The 12,675-nt window shown below is 54.9% G+C and overlaps 1 protein-coding gene across 1 annotated transcript in view; it reads right to left on the bottom strand.

Moving 5' to 3' along the window:
• PLK1 (polo like kinase 1) overlaps positions 1 to 12,675 on the bottom strand; it is a 40,509-nt gene that overhangs the window by 6,998 nt on the left and 20,836 nt on the right. The window lies entirely within an intron of this gene.

Here is a 12,675-nt window from a genome sequence, read left to right on the forward strand (position 1 = left end):
GTTCTGCTGAGTCCAGTGCTTCTAACAGCCACAGAGAACAGTAAGAACTATTCTATAAACAGAACCCACTTACCAGGTTCTGCGCTGGTCCAGTCCTCCTCAGATCCTGGAGTAATAACGTCCTTGACAAGGATCCTAATGTGACCACCCCAAGGCAATGCAGGGTGGGATGGTGGAATGGCCTGCCTTCCGGAAAGGGTCAGCTAGAAGTAATTTCACCTTCCTCTGCACTCAGGCCAATCCACACCAGTGGGATGTACCAAAGCGACACTACCCTAGCCGAGGAAGAATCTTCCCTTGCCTCCAAATCCAGCCAATAGTACTTAGCAAATGTATGCAAGGAAGACCACAAATCTCTGCTGGAGACAGCAAACGGTTCCAGCCAGGAAACTGCCTGTGCTCGGGTCAAGTCAGAGAAAAGTTTCCCTGCATCCACTTCCTTAATCCAATAAGCTGTGGTGCGAGAAGCCATCTCTTCCTGCTCCATAAAGTCCCATCAGTGCTTCAGAACTCATTCATAGCCTCAGATAGATATGCGACAGCGCTAGCAGCCACAATTTCCTGCTTATGCAAATCCCTATGGCACCGGCCCGGCCGAAGACCTGATTTTCCCAGCCAAAGGCCCGAGGAGGAACCCTCCTGTCCCCAGCTGCAGCCCAGGTAAAGTGAGGCACGTCCAGTGCACCACATGCGCAGGGCAACATTAGCAGTGCCGCGCAGCCACACGGTCCGGGCAAGAAAAATCAGGCGCGTCTGGCCTAAAGCAAAACTCCCAGAAACAGGCGCGGAAAAAAAAAAACATTGAGGAGAAAACAGACCACACGACACGGCTGCCAACCCACGCCAAAAATTCCTCCTCCTCCTTCCCTCGCCGTCAAAGCGCCCGGAGCCCCACGTGCCAACAAAACCACGGGACGACCTGCTGCTGAAATCCCACCAGCCTGCTGCCAAGCGGACTAGGCCTGTCCCCAGCCAGAAGGAAGCTTTCACTCATTCGGTTTTAACCTTACGGAGTCAGCCTTAGAGGAACAGGGATCTGAAGGAGCCAGGAACCCCTGGCTAACAAGCACGCCGGCCTGTTGCAGACGAAGCTTCAGTCAGGGGTGGCTCACAACCATGCCTACCAACTGCAGACTGCAGGTTTAGCACCTGTACCATCTGCTGGAGTCAGAGAAATACTGAGGGGCTTCAGGTGGCACTCTCGGATATATGGCAGTGCCCAAAGTTCCCTGTACGTACCCGGATCAGCCCAGACTCCTGGGTTTTACCTCCCCTCCAGCAGGCGGAGACAGACCAATTTCTGGGGACTGTCGTATACCCCCGAGGTGCCCCCTAGTGTCAGTATTCTTCTGTCTCCAGCAGGTGGAAGAGGTGCTTCCCTGGAGTCTGGTATTTGGTTAGGATTTAAGGGTGCGGTTTTTTTTTCGGGTATTCCGGGTGTACAGCTAACTAGCGAGGGGGTCGAATTTAGATTTGCAGGACCGTAAGTTGGAGGTACATCTGAAGATGATCTTTGAGGTGTCTGCTCTTGGTGTCCGGGCGGCCATCTGCAGCAGCTTCGTGCAGCGGGCCAGTCTCCGCTGGATCCAGGATTTCCAAGCATCTGTGGAACTTACAGAGGCCCAGTCACTACAGGTAGGGAGGCTGGCGTCTGCGGTGGCTTACACTGCAGATGCCCTGTATGATATTTTGCGGACATCAGGAAGAGCGATGGTGTCAGTGGTTTCTGCGCGTAGTCTCCTATGGTTGCGGAATTGGTTGGCAGATGTATCCAAGTCGCAATTGGGTTCACTACCCTTCAAGGGCAGATTGTTGTTCGGACAGCAATTGGATGGTATGATCAAGTCGCTCGGAGAGAACAAGGTCCATAAGCTGCTGGAGGACAGGCCTAGGACCAGGGGATCTTTCCCTCAGACAGCAAGATTTCGGGGAAATTGACGTTTTCGTTCCTCTTGCTCCACGGGCTCATTGTTCCGTCAGGGACAAAGCCATCAAAACACGTGGCCCCAGTCCTTTTGAGGCTGGAGGTCCTCCAGAGATGAGCCCCTCAGCCTCATGAGGGTCCCAAGCCTTCACAATGAAGGGCGGCCGGTTCACTCCTCTGTTCCAAAGATTGGAGGCAGGCTGTCATTCCTAGAGGAGTGGACCACGGTAACGTCAGATCAATGGGTCCTAAGCATAATCGAACACTGCTACCCTTTAAATTTTGCATGGCTGATCTGCGACTGCTTCATGGTTTCCCCATACGCGTGCTGCCAAAAGAGACAAGCGGTACACGAGACCCTGCTGCGCTTACAAGACCTTGTCACGATAGTTCCAGTTCCAGCCGGCGTGGGCGTTACTCAATCTATATCATTGTGTCGAAAAAGGAAGGAACCTTTCGCCCCATCCTTGATCTGAAACAGGTCAATCAGAAGTTGACGGTGCCTCGTTTTCGGATGGAAACTCTGCGCTCCGTGATAGCATCCGTCCACAAGGGAGAGTTTCTGGCGTCGTTGGACCTGACAGAGGCTTATCTGCACATTCCCATCCATCCGGATCAGAAGTACCTACGGTTCGCGATCCTCGGCCAGCATTTCCAGTTTTGTGCACTCCCATTCGGCCTTGCGACAGCACCAAGGGCCTTCACTAAGTTGATGGTGGTGGTAGCAGCAGCCCTGCGGCGCGAGGGAGTATTGGTTCATCACTACCTGGACGATTGGCTGATTCGTGCTAAGTCGGAGGAGTTGTGCAGGACCGCGGTCCAGCGGGTCCTCTGGAGGTTGACTTCCTTAGGTTGGGTGGTAAACCCCGACAAGAGCCATCTGATTCCTTCTTGGAGCCAGATTAGATACACCCTCTGGCAAGGTGTTTCTTACAGAAGAGAGACTTTCCAAGTTGATTTCCCAGGTGGATTTATTCAGTTCCATGCTTCAGCCCACAGGCCTGGGATTATTTGCAGGTCCTGGGGTAGATGGCTTCCACCCTCGAGCTTGTTCTGTGGGCCTTTGCTCATATGCGTCCTCTGCAGTCTGCGTTGCTCTCCCGGTGGAGTCCACTTTCCCAGCAGTTCCAGCTTCAATCCTGCTGATGGAAGTGGTGCGTGCCAGTCTACATTGGTGGCTGTGTCCAGACAACTTGTGTCTGGGACAGGACTTGGAGATTCCCATGTGGATCGTGGTCACATCCGACGCCAGTCTCTCTGGATGGGGGGGGGGGGGGGGCGGCGGTGTAGCTGGCATTGCAGGCCCTTCTTCCCTTCGTGGAAGGGCGGTCAGTGAGGATACTATCCGACAATGCCACAGCAGTGGCTTACATCAATCGTCAAGGAGGAACCAGGAGCTGTCCAGTGGCGACGGAGGCTCGACTGCTAATCGCCTGGGTGGAACGGCACTTTTACAAGATTGCGACCTCCCACATCACCGACAACATGCAGGCAGACATTCTAAGTCGAAACCAGTTGGATCCAGGAGAGTGGGAACTCTCAGACGAGGCCTTTAGTCTTCTGTGCCAGCGTTGGACCAGGCCATCCATGGACCTCATGGCAACGTTTCGCAATGCCAAGGCTCGTTTCTTCAGTGGGCGATGAGAACTGGGAGCAGAGGGAGTAGATGCTCTGGTTCTGCCATGGCCAAGGGATGTTCTGTTGTACGTCTTTCCTCCGTGGCCGTTGGTCAGAAAAGTGTTGCGCTGCATAGAAGTTCACCCGGGTACAGTGATTCTAATGGCTCCGGAATGGCCACGACGTCTGGTTTGCGGATCTTTTGACTCTAGCCGTCGACGGCCCACTGAGATTTCCTCCGTCCCCGATTCTACTGTGCTAGGGGCCAGTCTATTTCGGCGAGGTCGATCGCTTCTGTCTAGCGGCATGGCTTTTGAAAGGCAGAGGTTAAGTCCGAGGGGTTATTCACCTGCGGTTATTGCCACACTCTTGCACTCCTGTAAAACTTCTACCTCCAGAGCCTATGTTAGGGTCTGGGGGGGGGTCGTCTGAGTCCTGGTGTGTGGAACGTAGTATTCGTCCTGCCAAGGCCTCAATCCTGGAGGTTCTGGATTTCCTTCAGGCGGGCTTGTCTAAGAGTCTGGCCTTTAATTCCTTGAGAGTTCAAGTAACAGCATTAGGTTGTTTGAGGTAAGGTGAATGGGGTGGCGCTTGCTTTGCACCATGATGTGGCTAGGTTCCTGAAAGGAGTTAAGCACTTGCGCCCTCCAGTTAGGAATCCTTGTCCTTCCTGGAAACTTAATTTGGTCCTCCACGCCCTTTGCTTGGCTCCCTTTGAGCCCTTGAAGCGGGTGACCCTGAAGGATCTCACTCAAAATGGTGTTTTTGGTCGCTACTGTTTTGGTGAGGCGCATTTCAGAGCTCCAGGCGCTATCTTGCAGAGAGCCTTTAAGGATTTTGGACGAGGGTGTTTCATTGCACACTGTTCCATCCTCTCTCTCCTGATTTAAATGAAAAGCAGAGGCCCGAAGGTGGCCTCTGCTTTTCATTTAAATCAGTCTGGAGCTTCCTTCCTTTGCAGGTGTGGATTCCTCTTCGCCAGAGATTTGTGTAAGCTGGATGTGAAACGGGCATTGTTGTGTTACGTGGAGGTCATGAATAGTTTTCGTTTGACGGATCATCTTTTTGTCTTATGGAGTGGACCCAGAAGGGGTCAGAAAGCTTCCAAGGCAACTATCGCCTGGTGGCTGAAGGAGGCAGCTATTGTGTCTGCATACCTTGTACAGGGCCGGTTGATTCCGGTCAGGGTTAAGGCTCATTCTACGCGCTTGCAGTCGACTTTGTGGACAGAATGTCAACAAGTGGCGCCGCAAGAGATTTGCAGGGCAGCTACCTGGAAGTCCACTCATACTTTCGCGAGAAACTATAGACTTGATGTCCGGGCACCTGAGCCTGGGGAGTTCAGAGCCAGTGTTCTCCAAGCGGGACTCTCGCAGACCCACCCTGGTTAGGGAAGCTTGGGTACATCCCAGGAGTCTGGGCTGATCCGGGTACATACAAGGAAAGGAAAATTGGTTCTTACCTGCTAATTTTCGTTCCTGTAGTACCATGGATCAGCCAGAGTCACACCCAGGGAGAGTACGCTCGGCTGGTAGTTTATGATTTCTGGTTGTAAGTTTCATATGCCCCCTGTTTAGGGTCAGAATTATAGGGCATTGTTTTTCAGTTTGTTACGAGTTCTTTGATTTCTCTGCTCTTCGGGGGGGGGGGGGGGGGGGGGTAGGATGTTGTTCAGTGACAGTTGTGAATCTTTATTATTGTTCTGCTTGGGTACAGTGGAATACCGACAGACTCTAGGAAAGCCAGGACCTGGGCTACCGATGCCTGGCGTGGCGAGATATTAGAAGAAACACATCAGGTTACAAAGAACTTCCAGACCCAGACATAGGCTGCCAAGGTTGAAGTCTTCCGAGCCTTCAGAAGAGTAGAGATGACCGCCTCATGATACCCCCGCTTTCTCAGTCTGCGCCTCTCAAAAGCCAGGCCACAAGACAAAAGCATTCTACCTGGTTGAAAAATACGGGACTGTCGCCGAAGGTTCAGAAGATGGCCCAGGCACAAAGGACCGTCCACAGCTAGGTTGACCAAGTCCACAAACCACAGATACCATGGCCACTCTGGAGCCACCAGGACGATGGGTCCAGGGTGCAAGTCGATCCGGAGTACCTTTCCCACCAGAGGCCAGGGGGGAAACACAGAGGATGTGCCATGGCAAGGCTAGGGCATCCACACCTTCTGCCCCGTGTTCCCTTCGTCGGCTGAAGAAGCGGAGACTTCACATTCCTTTGAGTGGCCATCAGGTCCAGATGGGGGCGCCCCCACCCCCTGAAGAGAAGGGCAAATCGCCTGCTCGGACAGCTCCCACTCTCCGGGATCAATGTGCTGATGACTCAAGAAGTCCGCTTGGACATTGTTCACTCCCGCAATGTGTGAGGCCGCTAGATGGGAGAGATGGATTTCCGTCCAAAGAAGGAGCTTGTCCTGTTTCCTGAGACACATGACTTCTAGTCCCTCCCTGACTGTTTATATAAGCCACTGTTGTGGCATTGTCAGAGTATGCCAACCGCCCGGCCTTGGACCTGTGGGAGAAACCGCTTGAGCGCTAGACGGACAGCTCTTGCCTCCAGACTGTTTATTGACCAGGCCACCTGATCCAGGGTCCCTTGGCCCTGTGCCGAGAGTCGTCTGCACACTGCTCCCCAGCCCGTGAAACTGGCATCCGTAGTGATGACTATCACTTGTGGGATTTCCAAGTCCATCAAGACTGAGCCACCACGAGAGGATGGTGCTGACTAATGGAGGAATCGGTAGAGGAGCCTGAAATTCCCAGGAGATCGGCTTCCAGCGGGAAAGCAAGGCTCTTTGTAACAGCCGCATGTGTGCCAGAGCCCACGGGACCACATCTATCGTGGAGGCCATGGTACCCAAAAGCTGCAGATAATCCCAGGCGGTGGGAGGAAGAAGGATCCGAAAACGTCATACCTGCGACTGAAGAGCCAGCGCTCGCTGCACTGGGAGAGAGACCTTGCCCACAGTGGTATTGAAATGTGCTCCCAAGAAGTCGAGAGACTGCGACAGGGTGAGCTGACTCTTGGCAAAAATTAACCACCCAGCCCAGCGACTGAAGATGCAGAACCCTGCTGATAGCTTGACATAGGTCGCTGGATTTCGCCCGGATGAGCCAGTCGTCGAGATAAAGGGTGGACCAAGATGCCTTCCTTCCGCAGAGCCGCTGCTACCACCACCATGATCTTGGTGAAAGTTTGAGGCACCGTCGCAAGGCCAAAGGGCAGAGTCTGAAATTGGTAATGTTGCCCCAAGATCTTGAACCGCAGAAAGTGCTGATGGTCCTTTCGGATGGGAATATGAAGGTAAGCCTCCATCAAATCCAACAAGGTAAGGAACTCGCCGTGGCATACCACCGCAATCACTGACCAAAGGGACTCCATCCAAAAGTGAGGAATACGGAGAGCCCTGTTGACCATCTTGAAGTCCAAGATTGGCCAGAAGGACCCCTCCTTTTGGGTATCACGAAGTAGACTGAATAGTGGCCACGCCCGTATTCTGCTAGAGGCACTGGAATGATGGCCCCAAGGTGATAGAGGGTCTGGCGGACAGCTCACATGGACGGCTGGACGGTTCACATGGGGAGAAGACAAAAACGGTCCCAAAGAGGCCGAGCAAATTCTAAAGCGTAACCGTGTTGTAGAATATCCAAGACCCAACGGTCCGAGGTGATCTCGATCCACTCCCCGAGGAAGAGGGAGAGGCGTCCCCCTATTCTGGGAGTCGGTGGACCAGCAACACCTCATTGGGAGGATTTAGAGGCTGCTCCTTGAGTAAAGGTATCGCAAGGGGGCTGCCGCCCGCGAAAGGATTGAGACCAAGACTGCGATCTAGAAGCTGGAGACTTGTGAGCCAGAGGTCTAGACTGTCAAACTGCACTGTCCCCGGAAACGGGTGCGCGAGGAACTGAAAACCCTGGAGCTGCAAGGCCGGTCCTCCGGCAGCTTATGCACCTTATTGTCGTCCAGCGACTTAATCAGCTGGTCCAGTTCGTCCCCGAACAGCAATTTCCCTTTGAAAGGCAGCAAACCCAGCTGTGCCTTAGATGAAGAGTCCGCGGATCAGTTATGTAGCCAAGGGAGATGCCTTGCCAAGACCACGGACCATGGATCGCACTAACACCCGGAGAAGATCATATAAGGCTCCGCTTGCTGCGCCTCCTCCAAGGAAAGGTCTCAGGAACTAAGAAGTTGCTGGACCCACCTTAACCCTGATCGCTGCATCAAGGAGCTACAGACCGCTGCCCGGACATCCAAAGCGGATACTTCAAAAACCCGCTTCAAATAAACCTCGAGTTTGCGGTCTTGCAGATATTGCAAGAAGGCACCTCCCGTGACCGGGATGGTAGTCCTCTTCGTGACAGCTGTCACCGCAGAGTCCACGCGAGGTAACTTGAGGAGCTCCAGGTACTGCTCCTGGAGTGGGTATAGCTTGTCCATGGCCCTGCTGACCCGCAGGGATGCCTCAGGGGTGTCCCATTCTTTAGTTAACAATGGCAGGAGGTTAGGATGAAATGGAAAGTCTTAGCCGGCGGACGGAGCCCTGCCAGAACTGGATCTCCCTTTTTGGAAGTGGTAATGGGCTCCGGAGACTCCTGTGGAGGGTCCAAATCCAATTCCTCCAGGACGTGTGGAATGAGGTGGTTTAATTCATCCCATTGAAAGAGCCGAAGATCCCTGGGGTCATTGCCCTCTACCTGCGGAGCTGTGTCATCCAGAACCGGATCCACAAAGGGGTCCTGAGGAAGAGGAGGGGCCGGTAGAGGGAGTTGCGAGACCACCTGCACCCGAGAGGTTGATGGGACCACAGCCGAACCGGGAGCAACCCCCAGCCCTCCCTGGGACTCCTCCACCCTAGGGACCTTCAGTGGGGGATAGGGCAAAGCTGGATCAGCTGAGCCAGATAGGCACTGTGCATTAATAAAATGAAGTCTGTCGAAAAAGGCCTGGGGGGGGGGGGGCAGAGCAGGAAGATCCCCACCGGAGTAAGAATCATAGAAACATAGAAATGACGGCAGAAGACGACCAAACGGCCCATCCAGTCTGCCCAGCAAGCTTCACACATTTTTTCTCATAGCTTTTTGGTTCTATTTCCCTTCCACCCCCACCATTAATGTAGAGAGCAGTTATGGAGCTGCATCCAAGTGAAATATCTAGCTTGATTAGTTAGGGGTAGTAGGGGTAGTAACCGCCGCAATAAGCAAGCTACACCCATGCTTATTTGTTTTACCCAGAATATGTTATTCAGCCCTTATTGGTTGTTTTTCTTCTCCCCTGCCGTTGAAGCAGGGAGCTATGCTTGATATGCATTGAAAGTGAAGTATCAGGCTTATTTGGTTTGGGGTAGTAACCGCCATAACAAGCCAGCTACTCCCCGCTTTGTGAGTGCAAATCCTTTTTTCCACATTTCCTCTTGCTGTTGTAGCTTAGAGCGATGTTGGAGTCGCAGTAAGCATGTGTATGTTTATTGAATAAGAAAATTATTACTTACCTGCTAATTTTCGTTCCTGTAGTACCATGGATCAGTCCAGACCATGGGTTATGTCCCCAATCCAGCAGATGGAGTCAGCACAAGCTTCGAGGGGGCGTCACCATATATACTACTACCCCCTCTGCAGGAGTTCAGTATCGAGTATATCAAAGCCCGAGTAGAAATAGAACCCCTTTAGTGGATCAAGTTTATAAGAACCGGCAACAATAAACCGTGTAACCGTAATAGAAAAACTGGAACCGTCCTACCAACGGGTAGGACGCTGCGTAAACAGCACGCCAACGTGAAGGGGGCTGTGAGAAACAGTGCGACTGAGGAGCCGGGAAAGCCCTATCACACTACAGTCCCGTAGAGAAGAGTCGAGCAGGAAGGAAAAGACCCAAGTGCGGTGGGCGTCTGGACTGATCCATGGTACTACAGGAACGAAAATTAGCAGGTAAGTAATAATTTTCTTTTCCCTGTACGTACCTGGATCAGTCCAGACCATGGGATGTACCCAAGCTTCCCTAAATCGGGTGGGGTCCTGCGAGGCCTGCTCGGAGAACCTGTTCGCCAAAATGTCCCGTGACTGAGGAGGCGAGGTGCAGACGATAGTGCCTCGAGAACGTGTGTAACGATTTCCAGGTAGCTGCTCTGCAGATTTCCTGAGTAGAGACCGAACGAGCCTCCGCCCAGGAAGCCGCCTGAGAACGAGTAGAATGAGCTACAATGCCGGGCGGGGGAGACCGCCCCGCCCCAATGTATGAAGCAGCAATGCCCGCCTTCAACCACCTCGCAATGGTCGCTTTCGAGGCCTGAGACCCTTTCCTGGGACCAGACCAAAGCACGAAGAGATGATCCGAAATCCGGAACTCATTGGTAGCCTCCAGGTAGAGACGCAGCGTGCGCCTGACATCCAATAGTCGGAGAGCCTTCGGCTCGGAGGAAGAAAAAGACGGCAATTCCACCGTCTGGTTCACATGGAATGCAGACACCACCTTTGGAAGGAAGGAAGGCACTGTGCGAAGCGACACTCCAGAGTCGGAGAAACGCAGGTAAGGCTCTCTACACGACAGAGCCTGCAGCTCCGAGATGCGGCGAGCGGAACAGATGGCCACCAGGAATACCGCTTTGAGGGTGAGATCCTTGATCGTAGCAGTGCTCAGCGGCTCGAACGGTGGTCCCGACAGGGAGCGAAGCACCAGGTTGAGACTCCAGGAGGGACACGGGTCCCGTACTGGAGGCCGCAAATGCTTGACCCCCTTGAGGAAACGCGCAATGTCCGGATGCTGTAGCAGGGAACCGCCATCACGCAACAGCGAACCCAGGGCGGCCACCTGCACCCGCAGAGAATTATAGGCGAGTCCTTTGTCCACCCCCGCCTGTAAAAACTGCAGGATCTGAGGTACCGAAGCCTTCGTAGGTCTCGTGTCCTGACTAGCACACCACAGCTCGAACACCTTCCAGACACGAACATAGGCCACCGACGTCGATGTCTTACGTGCCCGCAGTAGAGTGGACACTACCGCCTCCGGGTATCCCCGGCGCCGAAGGCGGCGCCTCTCAAAAGCCAGGCCGCAAGACAGAAGAGTTCTGCCTGATCGAAAAATACCGGGCCCTGACGTAAGAGACGGGGGAGGTGCCCCAGTCTGACTGGCCCGTCGATCACCAGTTGTATCAGGTCCGCGAACCAAGGCCGCCTGGGCCATTCCGGAGCGACGAAGATTACGGTCCCCTGATGACTTTCTATTCTGCGAAGCATTCTGCCCACCAGGGGCCATGGTGGAAACGCGTATAGGAGAAGATGAGACGGCCACGGAAGGGCCAGCGCATCCACTCCCTCCGCGCCGCGCTCTCTCCGGCGACTGAAGAAGCGAGGAGCCTTGGCGTTGAGAGCGGAGGCCATCAAATCCAAGTGGGGGGCACCCCAACGCCGGACTAGAAGTTGCATCGCTTCCTCGGACAGAGACCACTCGCCGGGGTCCAGCAGCTGACGACTGAGGAAGTCCGCCTGCACGTTGTCCACTCCGGCGATGTGCGAGGCCGCTAGTCGAACGAGATGACGCTCCGCCCATTGCATCAGCAGCGCCGCCTCTAGCGCTACTTGCGGGCTGCGCGTGCCGCCTTGGCGGTTGATGTAGGCCACGGTGGTAGCATTGTCTGATAGGATTCTGACCTCCCGGTTCCGAAGGAGCGGCAGAAAATGTCGCAGAGCTAGCCTGACCGCTCTGGTTTCCAGACGGTTGATGGACCACGTCGCCTCCACCGCGGACCACGTCCCCTGCGTGGCGCTTCGATCGCAGACCGCCCCCCAGCCCAGCAGACTGGCATCGGTGGTTACTATCACCCAATTGGGCAAGTCGAGAGACACTCCGTGGGCTAGACTCGACGGCTCCAGCCACCAGCCCAGGCTGTCCCTGGCCTTTTGTGGAAGTGGGAGAATCATCTGGTAGTCCTGCGAAACCGGTTTCCAACGGGAGAGGAGCGCCCACTGCAAGGGCCTGAGATGCGCAAACGCCCAGGGGACCATGTCGATGGTGGAACCCATCACCCCCAGGAGCTGGAGGTAGTCCCAGGAGGTGGGATCTTGCAAGGCAGAGAACCGCAGTACATGCTCCCGCAACGATTGCGCCTTGTCCTGACGCAGGAAGACTTTGCCCAGCCGGGTGTCGAAGGACGCTCCCAAAAAATCCAAGCGCTGCGAGGGTACGAGGGAGCTCTTGGAGAAGTTCACCACCCAGCCCAGGGACTGTAGAAACTGGACCACCCTGCGCACCGCTGCCTGTCCCTGGTTGAAGGACTTCGCTCGAATGAGCCAATCGTCCAAGTAGGGATGGACCAGCACGCCCTCCTTTCGAAGGGCTGCCGCCACAACGACCATGATCTTGGTAAAGGTACGCGGTGCCGTCGCCAATCCGAACGGGAGCGCTATGAATTGAAAGTGCTGGTCCAGGATCTTGAACCGGAGGAGACTGTGATGGTCCCGGCGGATGGGAATGTGCAGGTAGGCCTCCGTGAGGTCCAGAGAGGCGAGGAACTCCCCCCGATGTACCGCCGCAATCACGGACCGCAGTGTTTCCATGCGAAACCGGACCACTCGGAGGCACTTGTTGATTTCCTTGAGATCCAGGATGGGCCGGAAGGACCCGTCCTTCTTTGGCACGACGAAGTAAATGGAATAGTGGCCCGAGCCCACCTCTCCGGAGGGCACGGGGGCGATAGCCCCTATTTCCCGAAGTCTGTCCAACGTCGCCTGCACCGCCCGTCTCTTGAGCACCGACCCGCAGGGGGAGAAAATGAACCTTGCCTGTGGAGGACGGACAAATTCCAATGCGTAGCCGTGCTCTATGGTGTCCAGGACCCACTGGTCCGAGGTGATCTGCGCCCACTCCTGGTAGAAAAACGCCAGCCGTCCCCCAATTCTGGGACTGGCGGAGTGGGCGAGCCTGACATCATTGCGAAGGCTTAGGAGGGGGGTTACCTGCTCCGGGGGTGGTGCGGGCGGGCCTCCGTCCACGAAAGGAACGTGACCAGGTCTGTGGCCTGGAGGCGGCGGGCCTAGAGCCCGATGGCCTGTAGCTCCTGTAGCGCCGTTGCGCCCTGGCCCTGGTCCGGGAAGAGGCATATGCTCGCGAAGGCCGATATCTGTCCTCCGGCAG

The sequence above is a fragment of the Rhinatrema bivittatum genome, chromosome 14, assembly GCF_901001135.1.
Source record: "Rhinatrema bivittatum chromosome 14, aRhiBiv1.1, whole genome shotgun sequence".
NCBI classification, from domain to species: domain Eukaryota; kingdom Metazoa; phylum Chordata; class Amphibia; order Gymnophiona; family Rhinatrematidae; genus Rhinatrema; species Rhinatrema bivittatum.